Below are 15,162 nucleotides of genomic sequence, written 5' to 3' on the forward strand. Positions count from 1 at the left end.
ATACTAGGAGCTTGTCTTTGAACTATAATCCTTTCCTAGAAAAAGTAATTGTGACTCCCGTCTTATATCTTCCGATGAATATATCTTAAAAACAGGAAGGGACTCACTCGGACTTGATCTTACAAATTTAAAATTGGTACAAAAAGTAGTTCTGCTTGATACCTGCTGAATTATTAGAAAATTAATAAATAACTATAATTGACTTAATTTCCTTGATTCCTTCGGGCTATGGAACTCAAATCTCAAATATTCCTCAATTCTCAATAAACAGTAGTTCATAATAATAATAATAGTGATTCCTCCAAACCGTTACAGCTAACTCAGCTGCAACTTGTCGAAACTCGAATCTACAAGTTTATATAATCCTCTCATCTAGGGCTTGCCTAACCTAACGTAATAACTTAACAAAAGCTTAATCCGTTAATTTCTATCCCCGCAAGGCTATATAAAACATAGATTCTTACATTGTTTTTAATATAATCTCTTCATATAGTATTATTAGAACACGGTCAATGGGGTATTATTATTACCATGTTGTACAAATACTGTTCTTAACCCATTCATCACAGAAGTGGGTAGGCGTGACAACTGGAGGCATAGAGACCGATCAGGAAGCCTACCTCAATCAAAGGCGTGATCTCCATCAATCTTGTCACACTCAAAACGTGGACAGAATAGCAATCAGAAGGAGCTATGGCAAAACCTATTAAGGTTTTTTGTTTTGTTTTTCGATATTTATCTTAAAACAAGATCCGGTTACGTTGTAGTGCGTTATCTTATCTCATTTGCATTTTATAACTATTAAATTTTATCAGTTATATTTTAGATCATCTTAATATATATATTTTTTTACTTTATGGTATCCAAAATCACATTGGACCGTCGTAGCTGATTGCAATAAGAGATATTTCATTGTAACGGGCTGAAATTCCTTTTCAAAACTAGACTTACTCTCTTGAAACGACATGATTATTGAAAGTTTTTGGTATAATAGATATTTTAGGCTTGATTTCATGCATTCGTGGAATTACTGTAGAAATTTTTTTTTTAAATAAAATAATGTTGATATTAATTTATTGTAAGTGACTGCTGGTAAAACATTGTAATTAACAAACATTTTAAAAGTTTTATTTTTTCAGTGATCGCGTTTTGTCTCAAATAATGAACGTAATTTGTTTAATATTTCAAATTTGGCTAACAATAAACTAATTTGACTAATTATTTGAATAAATATAAAAAAAACTAAACAAACTCAGAATGTCTAATATCTCCAATAATTTGTTGTTATCCACCAAGGAACAGAGTGTACTTCTCATTAGTTTGTTATTTTCTTAATTACTTTTTTTCGAAATAATAATTTTTCAGGAAATTTCTATTTGGTAAGTATTATCAATATTTCGAGGTAAACGATTTAGTGCCCGTCATCTGATAAAATTGTTAGTACACCTATTTTACAATAATTCCTAACTTCGTTTTAAATTTGAGATAAATTGAACAATCCGTTTTTAAAAATATGCGCTATAGGTGCCGAGGAATATAAACATGTGTAAGTTAAATAGCGAACACAATCTGATGAAATCGAGATGATAATAACCTATATTGGAATATCAAACTAGTATTTAATTGTTGGGTTAATAATTTAACTAATTCTGGTTATTTTACCTATTAAATTTTCCACCTCATGTGGATAGGTTTAAATGTTTATTGCCAGATACTAATCCTTCCATAATAAACTTCCCAACCACCCAAACCAATTCGTTTCTAACCTGGCTTCTCCTTCACTACCTAATAATCCTCCTAGACGTATTTAAAGAAAATGGCTTCGAGATCTTCTCCTTTAGAAATGTTTTTGGAGTTCTATCAATGGCTAGATTCTCCACATGTTTTTATCATGTCATAATATCATTTACAGCAAATTTACTTGATGTGTTTATATGTATACAGTTGTAAATATCAATAAATAAATTATTAAAAAAAAATGTTTATTGAAAATTATGATTTATAACATTTTTTGACAGGAAAAAATTTAAATTTTGAAATGAACGGAATAAGTTTTTAATGAAATATATAATTCATAAAAAAAAAAAAATCGAATTTGGCGAAGTGGATAAATGTAATTTAGATAGAAAACTCCTGATTTCTTTATAAATGTCCAAAATGTAAAATTCCACTGAAAATTTTTAAAATTCTGGAGAACAAATATTCTCATTACCTCCTTGTATTCAGAGCTCCCTAACTTTCGAGCGAAAATACTGTAATTTCTTTCAAGTATATGAATGGAAATATGCAGATACGAAAACGTACTACAATTAGATAATGACACATGATATCACTACAGTAATGACATAATAACAGATTTAGTAGTTTTTACTGAGAATATACTGAACCTATACTGACACTCAACCGGTGATTTAAAAGGAACGAATTTTTAAACGATGCAAATTTAATTATGAATGTGCTAATGGCTATTTGCATAATGGGATGTGAGGTTCTTCTTTTTATGTCTGTCGTCAGATCCTTTTTTGGGACCTGGGTTGTACCTCATGCCTCGTTGGTACGTCGTCGGTTCGGCAAAGCATTGACTGGTGTCCTATCGCATAAATATTACGCGCAATTTACATAAATTGGGACGCTTTAAATCATTACCATACCCTAGCAGAATAAGAGGATGAAATTTATGAGTTCCAGAAGGTTCGTGTTGATTGTTTTTTAGAGGTAGATAAATACACTGCCTCATTGATAACATGAATCCAACCGTTTTCTATGAATGTAGTTTCTTGGAACGTTTGTTTAATGCGTGGTAAATTAATATCTGATATACTGACAAAATATGTGGTCAGCTTAACAGCTCACTTAAAGCTTTAACCCGGAATTATAAAATTACAGGACCAGTCATAAATTTAGTACGACTAATTCTGTTGAGAAAAATATTTGATGAATTAATAAATATATAATTTATAACAGAATGTCCTGCAGCAGCCTAGGCTTCAGTCTTTGGGTTGAGGTTGGGTTTCCCAGGTTGTAGGTCACTGCTCCTGTTACTGTCAGTAACTGGGAGTGGAACTTCTTAAACCGGTTTTTGATGTACTCCTCTATTGACTCCATTTGTAATTCCGGATACAATTAGCTAAATCTGATGAACCAAGGGCATTTACTGCGATTCTTAGGACTTTTTATTGAAAAGATTGTTATTTTTTTCCTTTCGTAAACGGCCGCTCCACAGCTGTACATCAGTAGTGGCCTGAGAATTGTTTTAAATATAAGATCAGTTGTTTCTGGTTTTAATTTGGAGTTTCTGTTTAGGATAAGATATAACATTGTTAATCTTGCGTAGGTTTGAGTTAGTTAGATGTTGATAAGGTGATTCCAGGTAAGGCGGCGATCTAGGTGAATTCCCAGGTATCTTACTGTTTCACCGGCAGGATTCATACATTTTTACCTTTGAGGATTAGTTTTGTTGCGTCTGGTGGGCATCGAAGAGTAAAAACTTTTGAATTACATTTTTCAATTTTCAAGGTAATCATCAATTTAGTGAAATATTGTTCTAGATCATTAAGGTGACTTTGCAAAGTGTTTCTAGCGATTATTATGTCATCATGTTGAGAGAACACAGCTGTATCGTCACCGAGCATGGAACAGCTATGGAGGTGTGTGTGGACTGAATGATCTCGTGAAGGTTGAAGTTGAACAAAATGGGAGAAAGGACTGTACCTTTTGGAGTGTTCTTCTATTTCATTTATCATTATGTTATAAAAGCCTTTTTATATAAAAATTATTAATAGTGAGATAAAATTTGACATATTACACAGTTAAGGTCTTGGGTTAATGAATTCCCTTAACTGATCAGCTTGAATGTATCGAACATTTCTCTGTTAATTCCGACTAGTTATTGGTTAATTTTTTTTTTTTACACCGTTCCATTAAAAGTGTATTATTTTTATTTATTATAAATATTTATAGTTTTCTTACAATATTTATTTTATCATATATTTCTGGCCAGCAATGTGGATATATAAGTTTTATGTTTATAAGTGCTGAACAAATGTTAAAATTTTACTGCTAACTTTGATATGTGCTCTTTGCTAATTACTAATAATTGGTTTTAATATTTTTTACTAATAAATAAAGTCTCTGCAGTCTCCTATGTATATGTATTTAAAATCGGGCTAAGGATTTTTTTTTAAAGATACAAATTAATTATTATGAAACTCTAAATAAATATGAACGACAACTAATAGTAACTGTTATTTTCTCGTTTTACTTATTTTTATTTAATGTCAGCTGTAGCAGTTTTAATTTTTATTTAAACTTAGATATTTTTTTTATATCTCTAATATGAGTCATTTATAAACAAAAACCTCCCAAATACAGTGGAAAACTTAGGATTTGGATGGAATTTGAAAAGAAACGATTCGACGATGTAGGATTAATGTGTTAATAAAAAAAAATAGATGATTACATTTTATTTTAACTATTTTTCTCAATATTATCTTTTACAAAAATAAATGTTCATAAAACATTATTTGAAAAGTCTTTAAAATAAGAGAAATTGACTATGGAATAATTTTTCACTCTCAAAATATATTTTCCTAATTGACTTTAAAATGAAATATGTTAATTAAGTGTCTAGGATATTCTAATTCTATATATCTAAAATATTAATAACCAAATTTCTTTCTTTAATGGCCTCTCTGGAGAGAGATTCATCTCTCAGCGTGTCAAGGGCAGATAACAAGACTTTTTTTAATTGACAGATATTGACGGGGAATGAGGGGCGCATTAATTTTTATCTATTTATCCATATATATTTTAGATATATTTTCATATTCATAGAGATGGTAGGAATATTAAATTTATTTTATTTTAATCAACAAAACATAGACATCATATTAGGCATGATAATAAAAATAGGAAAAATAGATATTATGAGTTTGTACATACATAAACTGATTCTGCTCAATAAAAAATAACGGATTAGAATTGCATAGTCTGTAGATGATTCAATTTACCGGTTGACCTTCTGCCTAGTGTTTAGACTCTAACTGACTGATCTTGAATTTGTTTTCATTTGACTTCTCCTTTTTTGCATCTGTCTCTTACAAGGCCAGCGATCACTTAAGGAAGGTACTGCTAAAAGGGACATCTGTGTTGGATCTAGAAGGTCAACAAACGCTGGTGCTTTTACATTGCAGTAAATTGTTCGGAACCGACAATTTTACGAATACGTATTTGCTATTAGAAATGAATTCCAATGAGTTGACATCACTAAACTAGCTTCTTATTCCTAATAGAACAAGACAGCGTGTAAACATGTCAAGTTTCATATCGCTAGAGTACTTCACCATAGTTAATTATCATGGAACGCAGACATCACACCAAGGCCGCGCTTCCTTTTATTTGTAGCTGTGATCAATAGGTTTGAGGTAATAGTAGACGGGAGGGAATTGAATTAGATTGATGTAGCTCTACAGGGAAGTGGGTAAATAAATGGCTTGACCAATTAGAAAAGACATTTAGGACCGATGAAGAAGCACAAACGGTAGAAGTTCAGGGACTTCATTTGTCTGTTCATTTCCCACATCATGCGCGTTCTCCGACCCTTGGGGGCATGACATAGGCTCAGAAAGGTGATGGAACAATGGATAGAGGAAGTTCTTTCGTTTTTTTTTCAGCAAGGTTTTATTTTATTGAATTTCAGAGTGACTAGTATCTAAAATTAATATAACATTTTCCATTTTCCATTAAGCCTGATGAAATGATCTAATTTAAGATTAAAATTATTTTTTACGGTAAACCATACAAATTAATTTTAATTAAAAAAAGATGATTATAGCATGTATGTCTATTAATTAATGGCGTTTAATTGGTATCAGCGAACATGAAGTGATTTGAACAGCTAAAACCAACTTAATTGTGAATCCTTTTATATCACTGATGAGATCTCAAAATAATCTTATTATTTAATTAATATTTTAATAATTTATATTTACAACGCGTGAATATGACGCTCCAGTCAGCACACTATTTTAGCTTATAAATAGTCGCATGTCATCTGTGACATGCCTCTACTCTGTGATATAATCTTACTTACAAGGTTGTTTTTAATCTTATAGAAATTTGGTAAAATTATTAAAATATAAATGTATTTCATTAAAAAAAAAATCTGTAAATTTTGTAAGGTACAAAATATCGTAATTTAATTATAATATTTTTTGGTAGAAATGTTTTTTATTATAAATTATACATTTTTGAACGTGGGGACTTACTAGTCGCATGTCATCTGTGGGATCCCTCTTCTATTTAATTTAATAATACTCAGAAGATTAATTTAAATGTAATAAAAATAAAGGGAAATTATTAAAATATCAATTTAAAGACATATTCCTTAAAAAATAAACATCGTCTAAAGTCCACACTTTTAACATCTGTAGTTTCTGTGTTTTTTTTCTTATCGACAACAGACAACACAGCTTTGTCAATGTACTACAAACAATCCAAAATATTTCTGTGTAACATCTCAGATGACATGCGACTAAAAACATTGTATCTAGTGTCTAGAGTCTCCGTTGTTAAGAAATGTGGAGGGGTTCATAATATATTCGTGTCAGGTAATCTTTGTTTCGTAGGATTAATTAACTTATACTTTTATTTTAATCAAGCTAAGAAGACGTCTAGATAGCTCTGTAGGATTCGCAAAACCATCAGTTTGCACTGTTGTCGAATTATATAAAACATATTATAAAATAAGTCACTGTGCTACACACTCCAAGGACTTGGGATCGAATCTGGCAGTGACAGATAATTATTAATTCTAGCCGTGAGTTAACCGTGTGGGTCCAGGAGCACTCCAGGGTCTACCCAGCCTCAAAAGTGGGTACCCCTTAATTGGAGAAAAATCAGGCAGTTGAGCGTGATCAAGTAACATTTCTAACATCAAGTCACAACCGTTGGTCAAGTAAAATTACTACCTTACTAAGTACTCCATTCCTGATCCTTCATGGGTTGTAGTAGTCCAGATTTAATTTTTATTTATTATATTCTATAAATGATAAATAAATGATATATTCTTAGACTTCTTTGTAATGATCTGAATATCATTTTTATTGTTTATGTGTTATTGTTATTTTCGGGCTTCGTAATTAATAATTTTAAAATATGTAAATTACGATTGACTATCCTGATAATCATCCTTATTGTTCTATACCAGAAAACTGTCCGGTGGCTGGAGATAAATTAGCCTTGGTTACGATCATACCGTGACGCAAGGATTGCTCCTGGATTATAAAATATGCGTTACTCCAACCCGCCCGGAAGCTACCGTCCGGCCTACATACCTCGCCGGCCACTTTACCTCCACATATCGTCATCCTCTCTTCAGCACGATCTGCGCAACTTGCACAACACGCGTGTGTAACACGTAGGTCGATTCACGCACTAGTCTTCGTGTCAATGTGTATCGACTGTCCTCGTTCGTGTCTGTTAGTAGGAGTATTAATAAGCGTAGACGTATTGTTGAGCAAGAAATTGAATATTTGGTTACATTATCGTTTTCTAATCCGTTACTTTGTTAATTATCTTTGAATTTATATTCATTGATGAATAATTGATTTTTAAGTACAAATAGTTCATTGTTGATCGATATGAAGTGGCAGTCGCTTGTATTTCTGAACATGAACTTGCAGTAGTTTATAGCAATACGGTTGTAATTCAAGTTTAGGGCATATCCATCCTGAAACATCTGTTATAAAAAAAAAAAAGAAGAAGATTTAAAATTCAGAATAGTGTTTCCATCATAGAATAGAATTTTCTTTTAGGAACCAAATAGAAAGTTTTAAGTCAGATCGAAATTATTATATAGATAAAATCACATACGAGTACATCTTGCACACATGGGCAGTCAGTGATAGAGATCAGTGATAAAGTTTTATAAGAAATCCCTAGTTTTATTTAGTTAATTTAAAAAATTATTTTTTTTTTTTAATTTTGGTATTTTAGAAGGTATACACAAAAAGAATACAAGAAGGTATTATATTTTATACCTAGGCATGCATGTATGGATTTACTGAAGTATTTAGTTTCAGTTCACCTGTTTGTGCTATAAATTATAATCGAAATACTGTATTTTAATATTGATATACTACCGAATTACTGTATTTTAATATTGATATAATACCGAATTACTGTATTTTAATATTGATATACTACCGAATTACTGTATTTTAATATTGATATACTAATTGGTAACTAACACCAATTGAGCCAGACTCTTTGGCTATGTTGTAATATAAGCCAATAATCTAATCTAAGTTTTTTCAACTTCACTTCACGAAAATTACCTTCTTTAATGCAATACAGCTGTAAAAAGAAGTTCTATTATTATTATAGTTATGTATTGCTTTAGAATAATGTTTAGTCCTTACAGATTTTGTGCTTGAGAATGGCATGTAAGGCCGACAGTCTATCGTAAGTGTTAATCCATTACTTAATATCAGTTATTATAATATGAATTAGTCCTGTACAGACGTAGCTAATAGAGCAGCTGTCAAAACGTTATTTATTAAGCCTGATCTTTGGGTGAAAGGTATACGTTGGCACACCTCGTCTTAGACAACTTCGACTCAGACTATCATTTCATTTGAGTATATTTTTAAACCTTATTTTTTTTTTTCGTTAATTAAATTATAGCTATTAAATATTATTTCAAGATATAAAATTAAGGTAGCATACTTAAATGCTAAGAAGAATTGCAAATGGAATCAATGAAAAAAGACATCAATACCTACAACTTGGGAAACCCAACCTCAACCCGAAGACTGGATCCCAGGCTGCTGCAGGACATCCTGTTATAAATTCTGTAGTTATCAATTTTATTATTGACATAAATTTTATTTTATTTATTTTCACTTCGTCCTTTTTTAAATTAACTTTTTTTTTTCATTCCCATTAGTGGGAAATTGTTTGTTTTGTTAAGTCCGCGAATGTTATTATTTCTGTTATTAACTTTATGTTTCTCGCTTGTCAAGAATTATTATGTTTATCTATTTATTTTATCAATTATTTTTTTAATTGCCACGTTATATCTAGTTAAAGGTAACTTTTGTACGAGACTATACTCCCATAATCAACTGTTAAAAAAATAAAATAATGTAATTGTTATACGAACCATATAAGGCCCACCAGACCGATCTGGTATAAAATTAAAATAAAAACAATGCTAAGAATCGAGAAATTTAACGAATATTATTAACTAGAGTTATCTTAAACATTATTGAAAAATGTTTATTTTATTTTTAATTATTTCGTGAAATGATAATTTTAATGATATGGTTTTTTGTTAGCCGTAGATTTGTTAACAGTTCCGCGTTCCCGTCCATATGTGGACAGGATTCCATGACCAGAATGTAAATATTGTATATAGGTATACAAATGTTTAAATAAAAAAGAAAAAATAATAGAAATACATAATAGAAAGAGAAGCTGATCAAATTATACTTGTAATAACATTTTTTGATTCCAAAAGAAATAAAACATATTAGAAATTTTTGAAATATTTTTTAATTAGCTACTTATTTATTACTTTTTTTTAAAGTATAATTCTGGTTTGATTTCTTATTCAACAAAATATTGCACCATTAATAAATAATATATTTAGCCATCATAAAAAAAAAAATACCCATAACTTAAGGTATATATACATTTTTTAAATCAGTGAAAATAAAACAAAAGAAATATCATTCTTAGTCCCTCCCAGGCAGAATGATAATTATTTCTCGGTTATAAATGCAAGCCCATTTTCTGGAATGGATATAAAACGGAAAAAATATTACTTTGTCCTTCTTAAGACGCGGAGCCCCGGAGTCTGAGGTGCCAACAGGGTCGAAAGAAATAAAAGACGTCCTTGCAAAGACCGCTTTTTCGAGTTCATGGCTCGTGGTGGAAGGTCCACAATCCACGGGTGAAGTCGAAGGCTGATGCAAGAATTTCTTATCAGTTCTTAAGTTGTCTTCTAATTTTTGCAAATTAAATTAATAATGGAACAATATAAATAAAAATAAATTGAATAAAAAATGAAAACCGTACTATCTACTATGCGTAGGTGTGATTCTATTCCTCTATGGCCTTACTGAATTTTAATGAATTAGTCATAACAGTTTAAATATTAAACCAAAAATATTTCACATTGGTTTGTTTAATTATGATTGAAAAAATATTATTATAATATTTAATTATATTTTAAGCTTATTGTTTAACTATAGATATTTATTTCAAAATATTCATATATAACTACTTTGTGTTTTCTATATATATTTTAAAAATTGAAAAAAGTATTTTCTAATAGTGAATGTTAGTTTATTCATGTTCTATATTAATTGTACTAGTCTACCCCTGCGAAAACTATCACACTTGGTTTCTAAGGTTCTCTATAATAAATTAAAATCAAGGTTTGAACTGTCGTTAAGCCGGTTGCTATTTCAAAAAGTTTGAGTTTAGGACTTTAAAGTACAGTATTAAATTAAAATAAAAAAATCTACTATATTGAGCTCAGATTGAAAGCATTCATGGGATATCACTGAGTAATTTGAGATATCAAAGTAATGAATTGGTTGAGTCATAAAACAATTTTTATATACCTTTGAGCGAACTAACTAAAAACATTTGAATCAATAAAATTTCAGTATCTTGAGCTCAAATCGTTTAATAAAAATAATGGGATCTCACTGAATATTAAAAGGCGTTAAAATCGGAAATCTGTTGATCTGTTCGCTCAAAACAGCGATAGGTATTACGAAACGGAGAGATTAAACTTCTAGATACAGCCCAATTTTAAGTTATTTTTATAAGAAGAAGAGTGCCAACGTTTCGGTCAGAATTTCCAGCCTTCATCAGGGCTAAGAACCAAAAACAAAATAACAACAATGATTAAAAAAAGGAAGAAAAAAATACAGAATGATTAAAATAAAGAATTGTATAGAATGAAAATTATTAGAACTAAAGTAATGAAAGTAGTGAGAAATAAAACATTATATATATAATATATAAGTTATATAATGCAAAGAAACAATGGAGTACGAATATAGAATAAAGAAACAAAATATAAAGTTAAGTTATATTTATATTTTGTTTCTTTATCCTACTTTACCTAATGTTTTATTTCTCACTACTTTCATTACTTTATTTCTGTTAATTTTCATTCTGTACAATTATTTTCTTTAATCATTCTGTATATTGTTTCTTTCTTTTTTTTTTTTTTTTGATAATTTGTTGTTATTTTGTTCTTTGTTCTTAGAATAAAGTAATGAAAGTAGAATACAGAAACAAAATATAAATATAACTTAACTTTATATTTTGTTTTTTATTCTATATTCACATTTCTTTGTTTCTTTGCATTATATAAGGTTATATTTTTATTTTCTTAATTATGTCACATTACTTACATATCAATTACCTATGTATATGTTTAATTTTCACTACTTTCATTACTTTATTTCTATTAATTTTCATTCTGTACAATGAGTTACTTTAATCATTCTGTATATTTTTTTCTTCCTATTTTTTAATCATTCGTTGCTATCTTGTTCTTTGTTCTTAGCCCTGATGAAAGCTGGAAATTTTGGCCGAAACGTTGGCACTATTAAATAGGTTTTTTAAAAACTTATTTGTGTCATTTTCTTACCACACTCCCAACTACCTTCTCCTCATATATATTATCCATGGTCAACTATCTTCTCATCTTTAAGTTATTTTTACTGGACTATGCTCCTAGCTATCTTGGTGTAGTGGTCGTTACCCTATTAGACTTAGATTTTCCAGGAATACGGCGATTTCTAAATAGTTTTAGCTTAATTATTTTATATATTCTTGTTTGAGAGTGGTTTAGTTTATTCTTAATTTAAAACAAATTTGATCCTTTTTTTTTTTTCTCTCAACTTTATTCTTTACAACTTTTCCAACGTTTCGACCCTCAGGCTCAAGGATACCTTCATACTGATGTCATTTCCTTTTTCAAATCTTAAAAATGCAGGCTTAATTGCCTTAATCCTAGTTTAAATCTAGGAAAAAATTATTTAGAAAAGGTTATATGGGACTAAGGCAATTAGCCTGGATTTTTAAGATTTGAAAAAGGAAATTACATCAATATGAAGGTATCCTTGAGAATGGCCTGAGGGTCGAAACGTTGGAAATGTTGTAAAGAATATAGTTGAGAGAAAAAAAAGGATCAAATTTGTTTTAAATTAAGAATAGTTTTAGCTTTTCACAAACGAATATGCTCGATTGAATAAGTATGGAGATCGAATTCATTTTGAAATTTAATTTCCTGCAAATATTTTTCACCACACACTCAGTATTTGCGTTTCGTTCCTCTATTTCATTCTTCTCTTAAACTGGAAGTGAACCCTTTTTATGATAATACCTACTTCATTGGAAAATTTCCCTTCATCTTTGTGGTGCCCCACAACTGTAGTTGAAAATGCAAGAAGCATAAAAAAACAAGCGTTCCTACAATCAGTTCTATCTAGTAGAGATAAAATTTTATGTATTTAAAAAGGACTACTCTTACTCGTAAAATAAAAGGCCCCGAGTTATAAAAGCAGTGTTCTTTTGTATATAAAATGGATATTTCGCAGTGTGATGTGTTGTCATAAAATGGAACGATAGCAGGAATGATCTTAAAGAAAATTACATGATCTCGCCTGGTGTGGGGACTGGAAATATATTTATTAAATTAGGATCTTAGCCTGACTTTATTTTACAATGTTCTTTTGTGAGCAAATTGTCGGGCTTTTATTTCGAAATAAATTTGCCTTTTTTCCTTATCATCGCTACAATGCATGATACAAATATGCTTGCTTTTATTCTCTGACATGTTTCGGTCCAAAGTTATATATGTATATCAAGAGTAGTTTATTACTTTGTTCTCATGAAAATACGACTACAAAATGGAAGTTATATTTTTACAAAGAGATATATTGTCATATCAATGTTACTCACACAAAGCTTACTAAGGAAATGGCAACATTACGATTATTATACTTAAAAAAGTTCAACCCATCATTCTGGAGACATCTCGTTTTATAGAACACCTTTATATTTTTTTTTTCGAGAATTCTCTACACTGAGTCGTTTATTTATTTTTATTTTTTTTTGCCTGATGGTATATTGATTTTTTTGGACTTACGTGACACTACAGCTTAGTTGAGTATATAAAGTATGTAATCTCAATGTAGTGCCTTAAATTCGTTTGAAAATGCCTATAACTTCATTCTTATAATAATGTACGTCCTAACTACTTACGAACACAACTACAAATAACATAATCCATAATTGTCATTCTTAATGCTTTTATCATTTTATGTTATCTAATTAATATATAGATCGAAATTAGTCTAGAAGACTGAAGAATGAATTCTTGTTGAATGAAGAAGAAACATTGACTCCATGTTTCAAAAAGGTCCAATATTGCATTGAATTAACCCAAATAATACACTAAACTGCTACTCATACCAAGATAATCATTACATACTATATGATGCATTTAACAAGCTTCAATTTGAGTGCTAACTAACATCTGACCGTCTGTTTGTTCTTGAGATACAGTTTTCTGTAAACATAATTTCTTTTTAGTTGGAAAATAGTCCGAGTGGCTGTCAATAAAGGTATCAAAATAGTTTTCTTCTTCTATGTTGATAGCTTTATTGACCACCACCCGGACTATCATTCTACAATCTACCTCATACAGTCAACTATCTTCTTCTAATAATTTATTTTTCAAAATCAATATTTTGTGAATATAGTAAAAAATAACCATGAACTACTTTATGGTTAACTTCAAATACTGTTCAGGATGGTCAGAGCTTTAAAATGAGACCTCTCATAAAAAATATATCTTTTAGATTAAATTTAATGCAAATTGGTGTATCTTTGTTAAGTGGGTAATGCCCACTATTTTGTATTTCAACTTATCTGTGCTGCCAGACGCTTAGCATCATTCTACCGATGTTAATATCCGGTTAATTTAGATAGCTCGGTTTTAATTCAGTCGTTGCTAGTTGTGTCAGCATTGCTGTATTTTATATTACCTTCAATGAGGCTTTGTGATGTAATCTCTCCCCTTCCCCCCTCCCAAAAAAAAAATATTCCATGGATTATTTATTCATTATGGTCCATGTACCCAATAATATTATGTTCCCCTTGCGCATTAAGTAGCCAAAAGCAGAAAAGTGCACGTTAGAAAAAAACCCATCAGAGCCCAAAAAAGCCATTTTCGTAATACATATTCTAAAACATAATAGCAAACATACCTCGTATTTCTGTTATATTTAAAAACATTATTACTTGTTATGATATATTCATAATGTTGTGATAATAATCTATAAACCCATACACCCATCAATCCACAAAAAAAAAACATTAAAATAAATTAAGATTAAATCCGGTTTCTTATCAGGTTTATTTTATCTTGGCAGTCACTAACCATGCTTTATCATGACTGATATTATTTTTATTTTCCGTTAAGCGTTTAGCTAACAGGATGAATTTGTCATCTAATATATAGAATAATTTTCAAAGGCCTTCGTTTAGTTTCAGGGACGAATATTTCTGCGCTTACGTTTCAACAGGTCTTTTTATAAGCTATAATTAACTCATTATAAGAAGTAATAATGAACTGTTGTGATTGCTACTGAATTAATTGTAGTAATAAAGCATATAAAGTGGAAATATCGACTCTCCAAGTATTTAATAGTATTTTACAAATTAAAATTATTTTTAATAATGTATATTTGGCCCAATTAGTCTTTATATTTAGAAAAAAATATATAGTATAAATATATATTTTAAGAGAGATGTTATGTACTTATTTTTTCATTATTATTTTATTTTATTTTAATAAGTATGTGATCATTCATCACTATCACCTATTGCCCACAACGGTGTGGCAGATTGTAATATCTATCAATAAATAAAGTTCGATTACAAAAAAAAAAATATCAAAATAGTTGATCCGCCAATAGCTTTTAATAACGTTTACCTAATATTTATTAAATTTATTCAATTATTATTATATAAACAGGGACTTGACTGAAGGTTATTTATTCAGTCTATGGTTCAGTATAATTAATACCATAAGGATCTTTTGCAATTTACTTTCTAATTTAGTTGTAA

General features: G+C 29.7%; 1 protein-coding gene across 1 annotated transcript in view; it reads right to left on the reverse strand.

Annotated features, from left to right (window-relative positions):
- LOC106686551 (heat shock protein DDB_G0288861) overlaps positions 1-15,162 on the reverse strand; it is a 133,269-nt gene that overhangs the window by 20,823 nt on the left and 97,284 nt on the right. The gene's annotated exons all lie outside the window — the stretch shown is intronic.

The sequence above is a fragment of the Halyomorpha halys genome, unplaced genomic scaffold (assembly GCF_000696795.3).
Source record: "Halyomorpha halys isolate HHAL.00 unplaced genomic scaffold, Hhal_1.1 Scaffold836.1, whole genome shotgun sequence".
Taxonomy (NCBI): domain Eukaryota; kingdom Metazoa; phylum Arthropoda; class Insecta; order Hemiptera; family Pentatomidae; genus Halyomorpha; species Halyomorpha halys.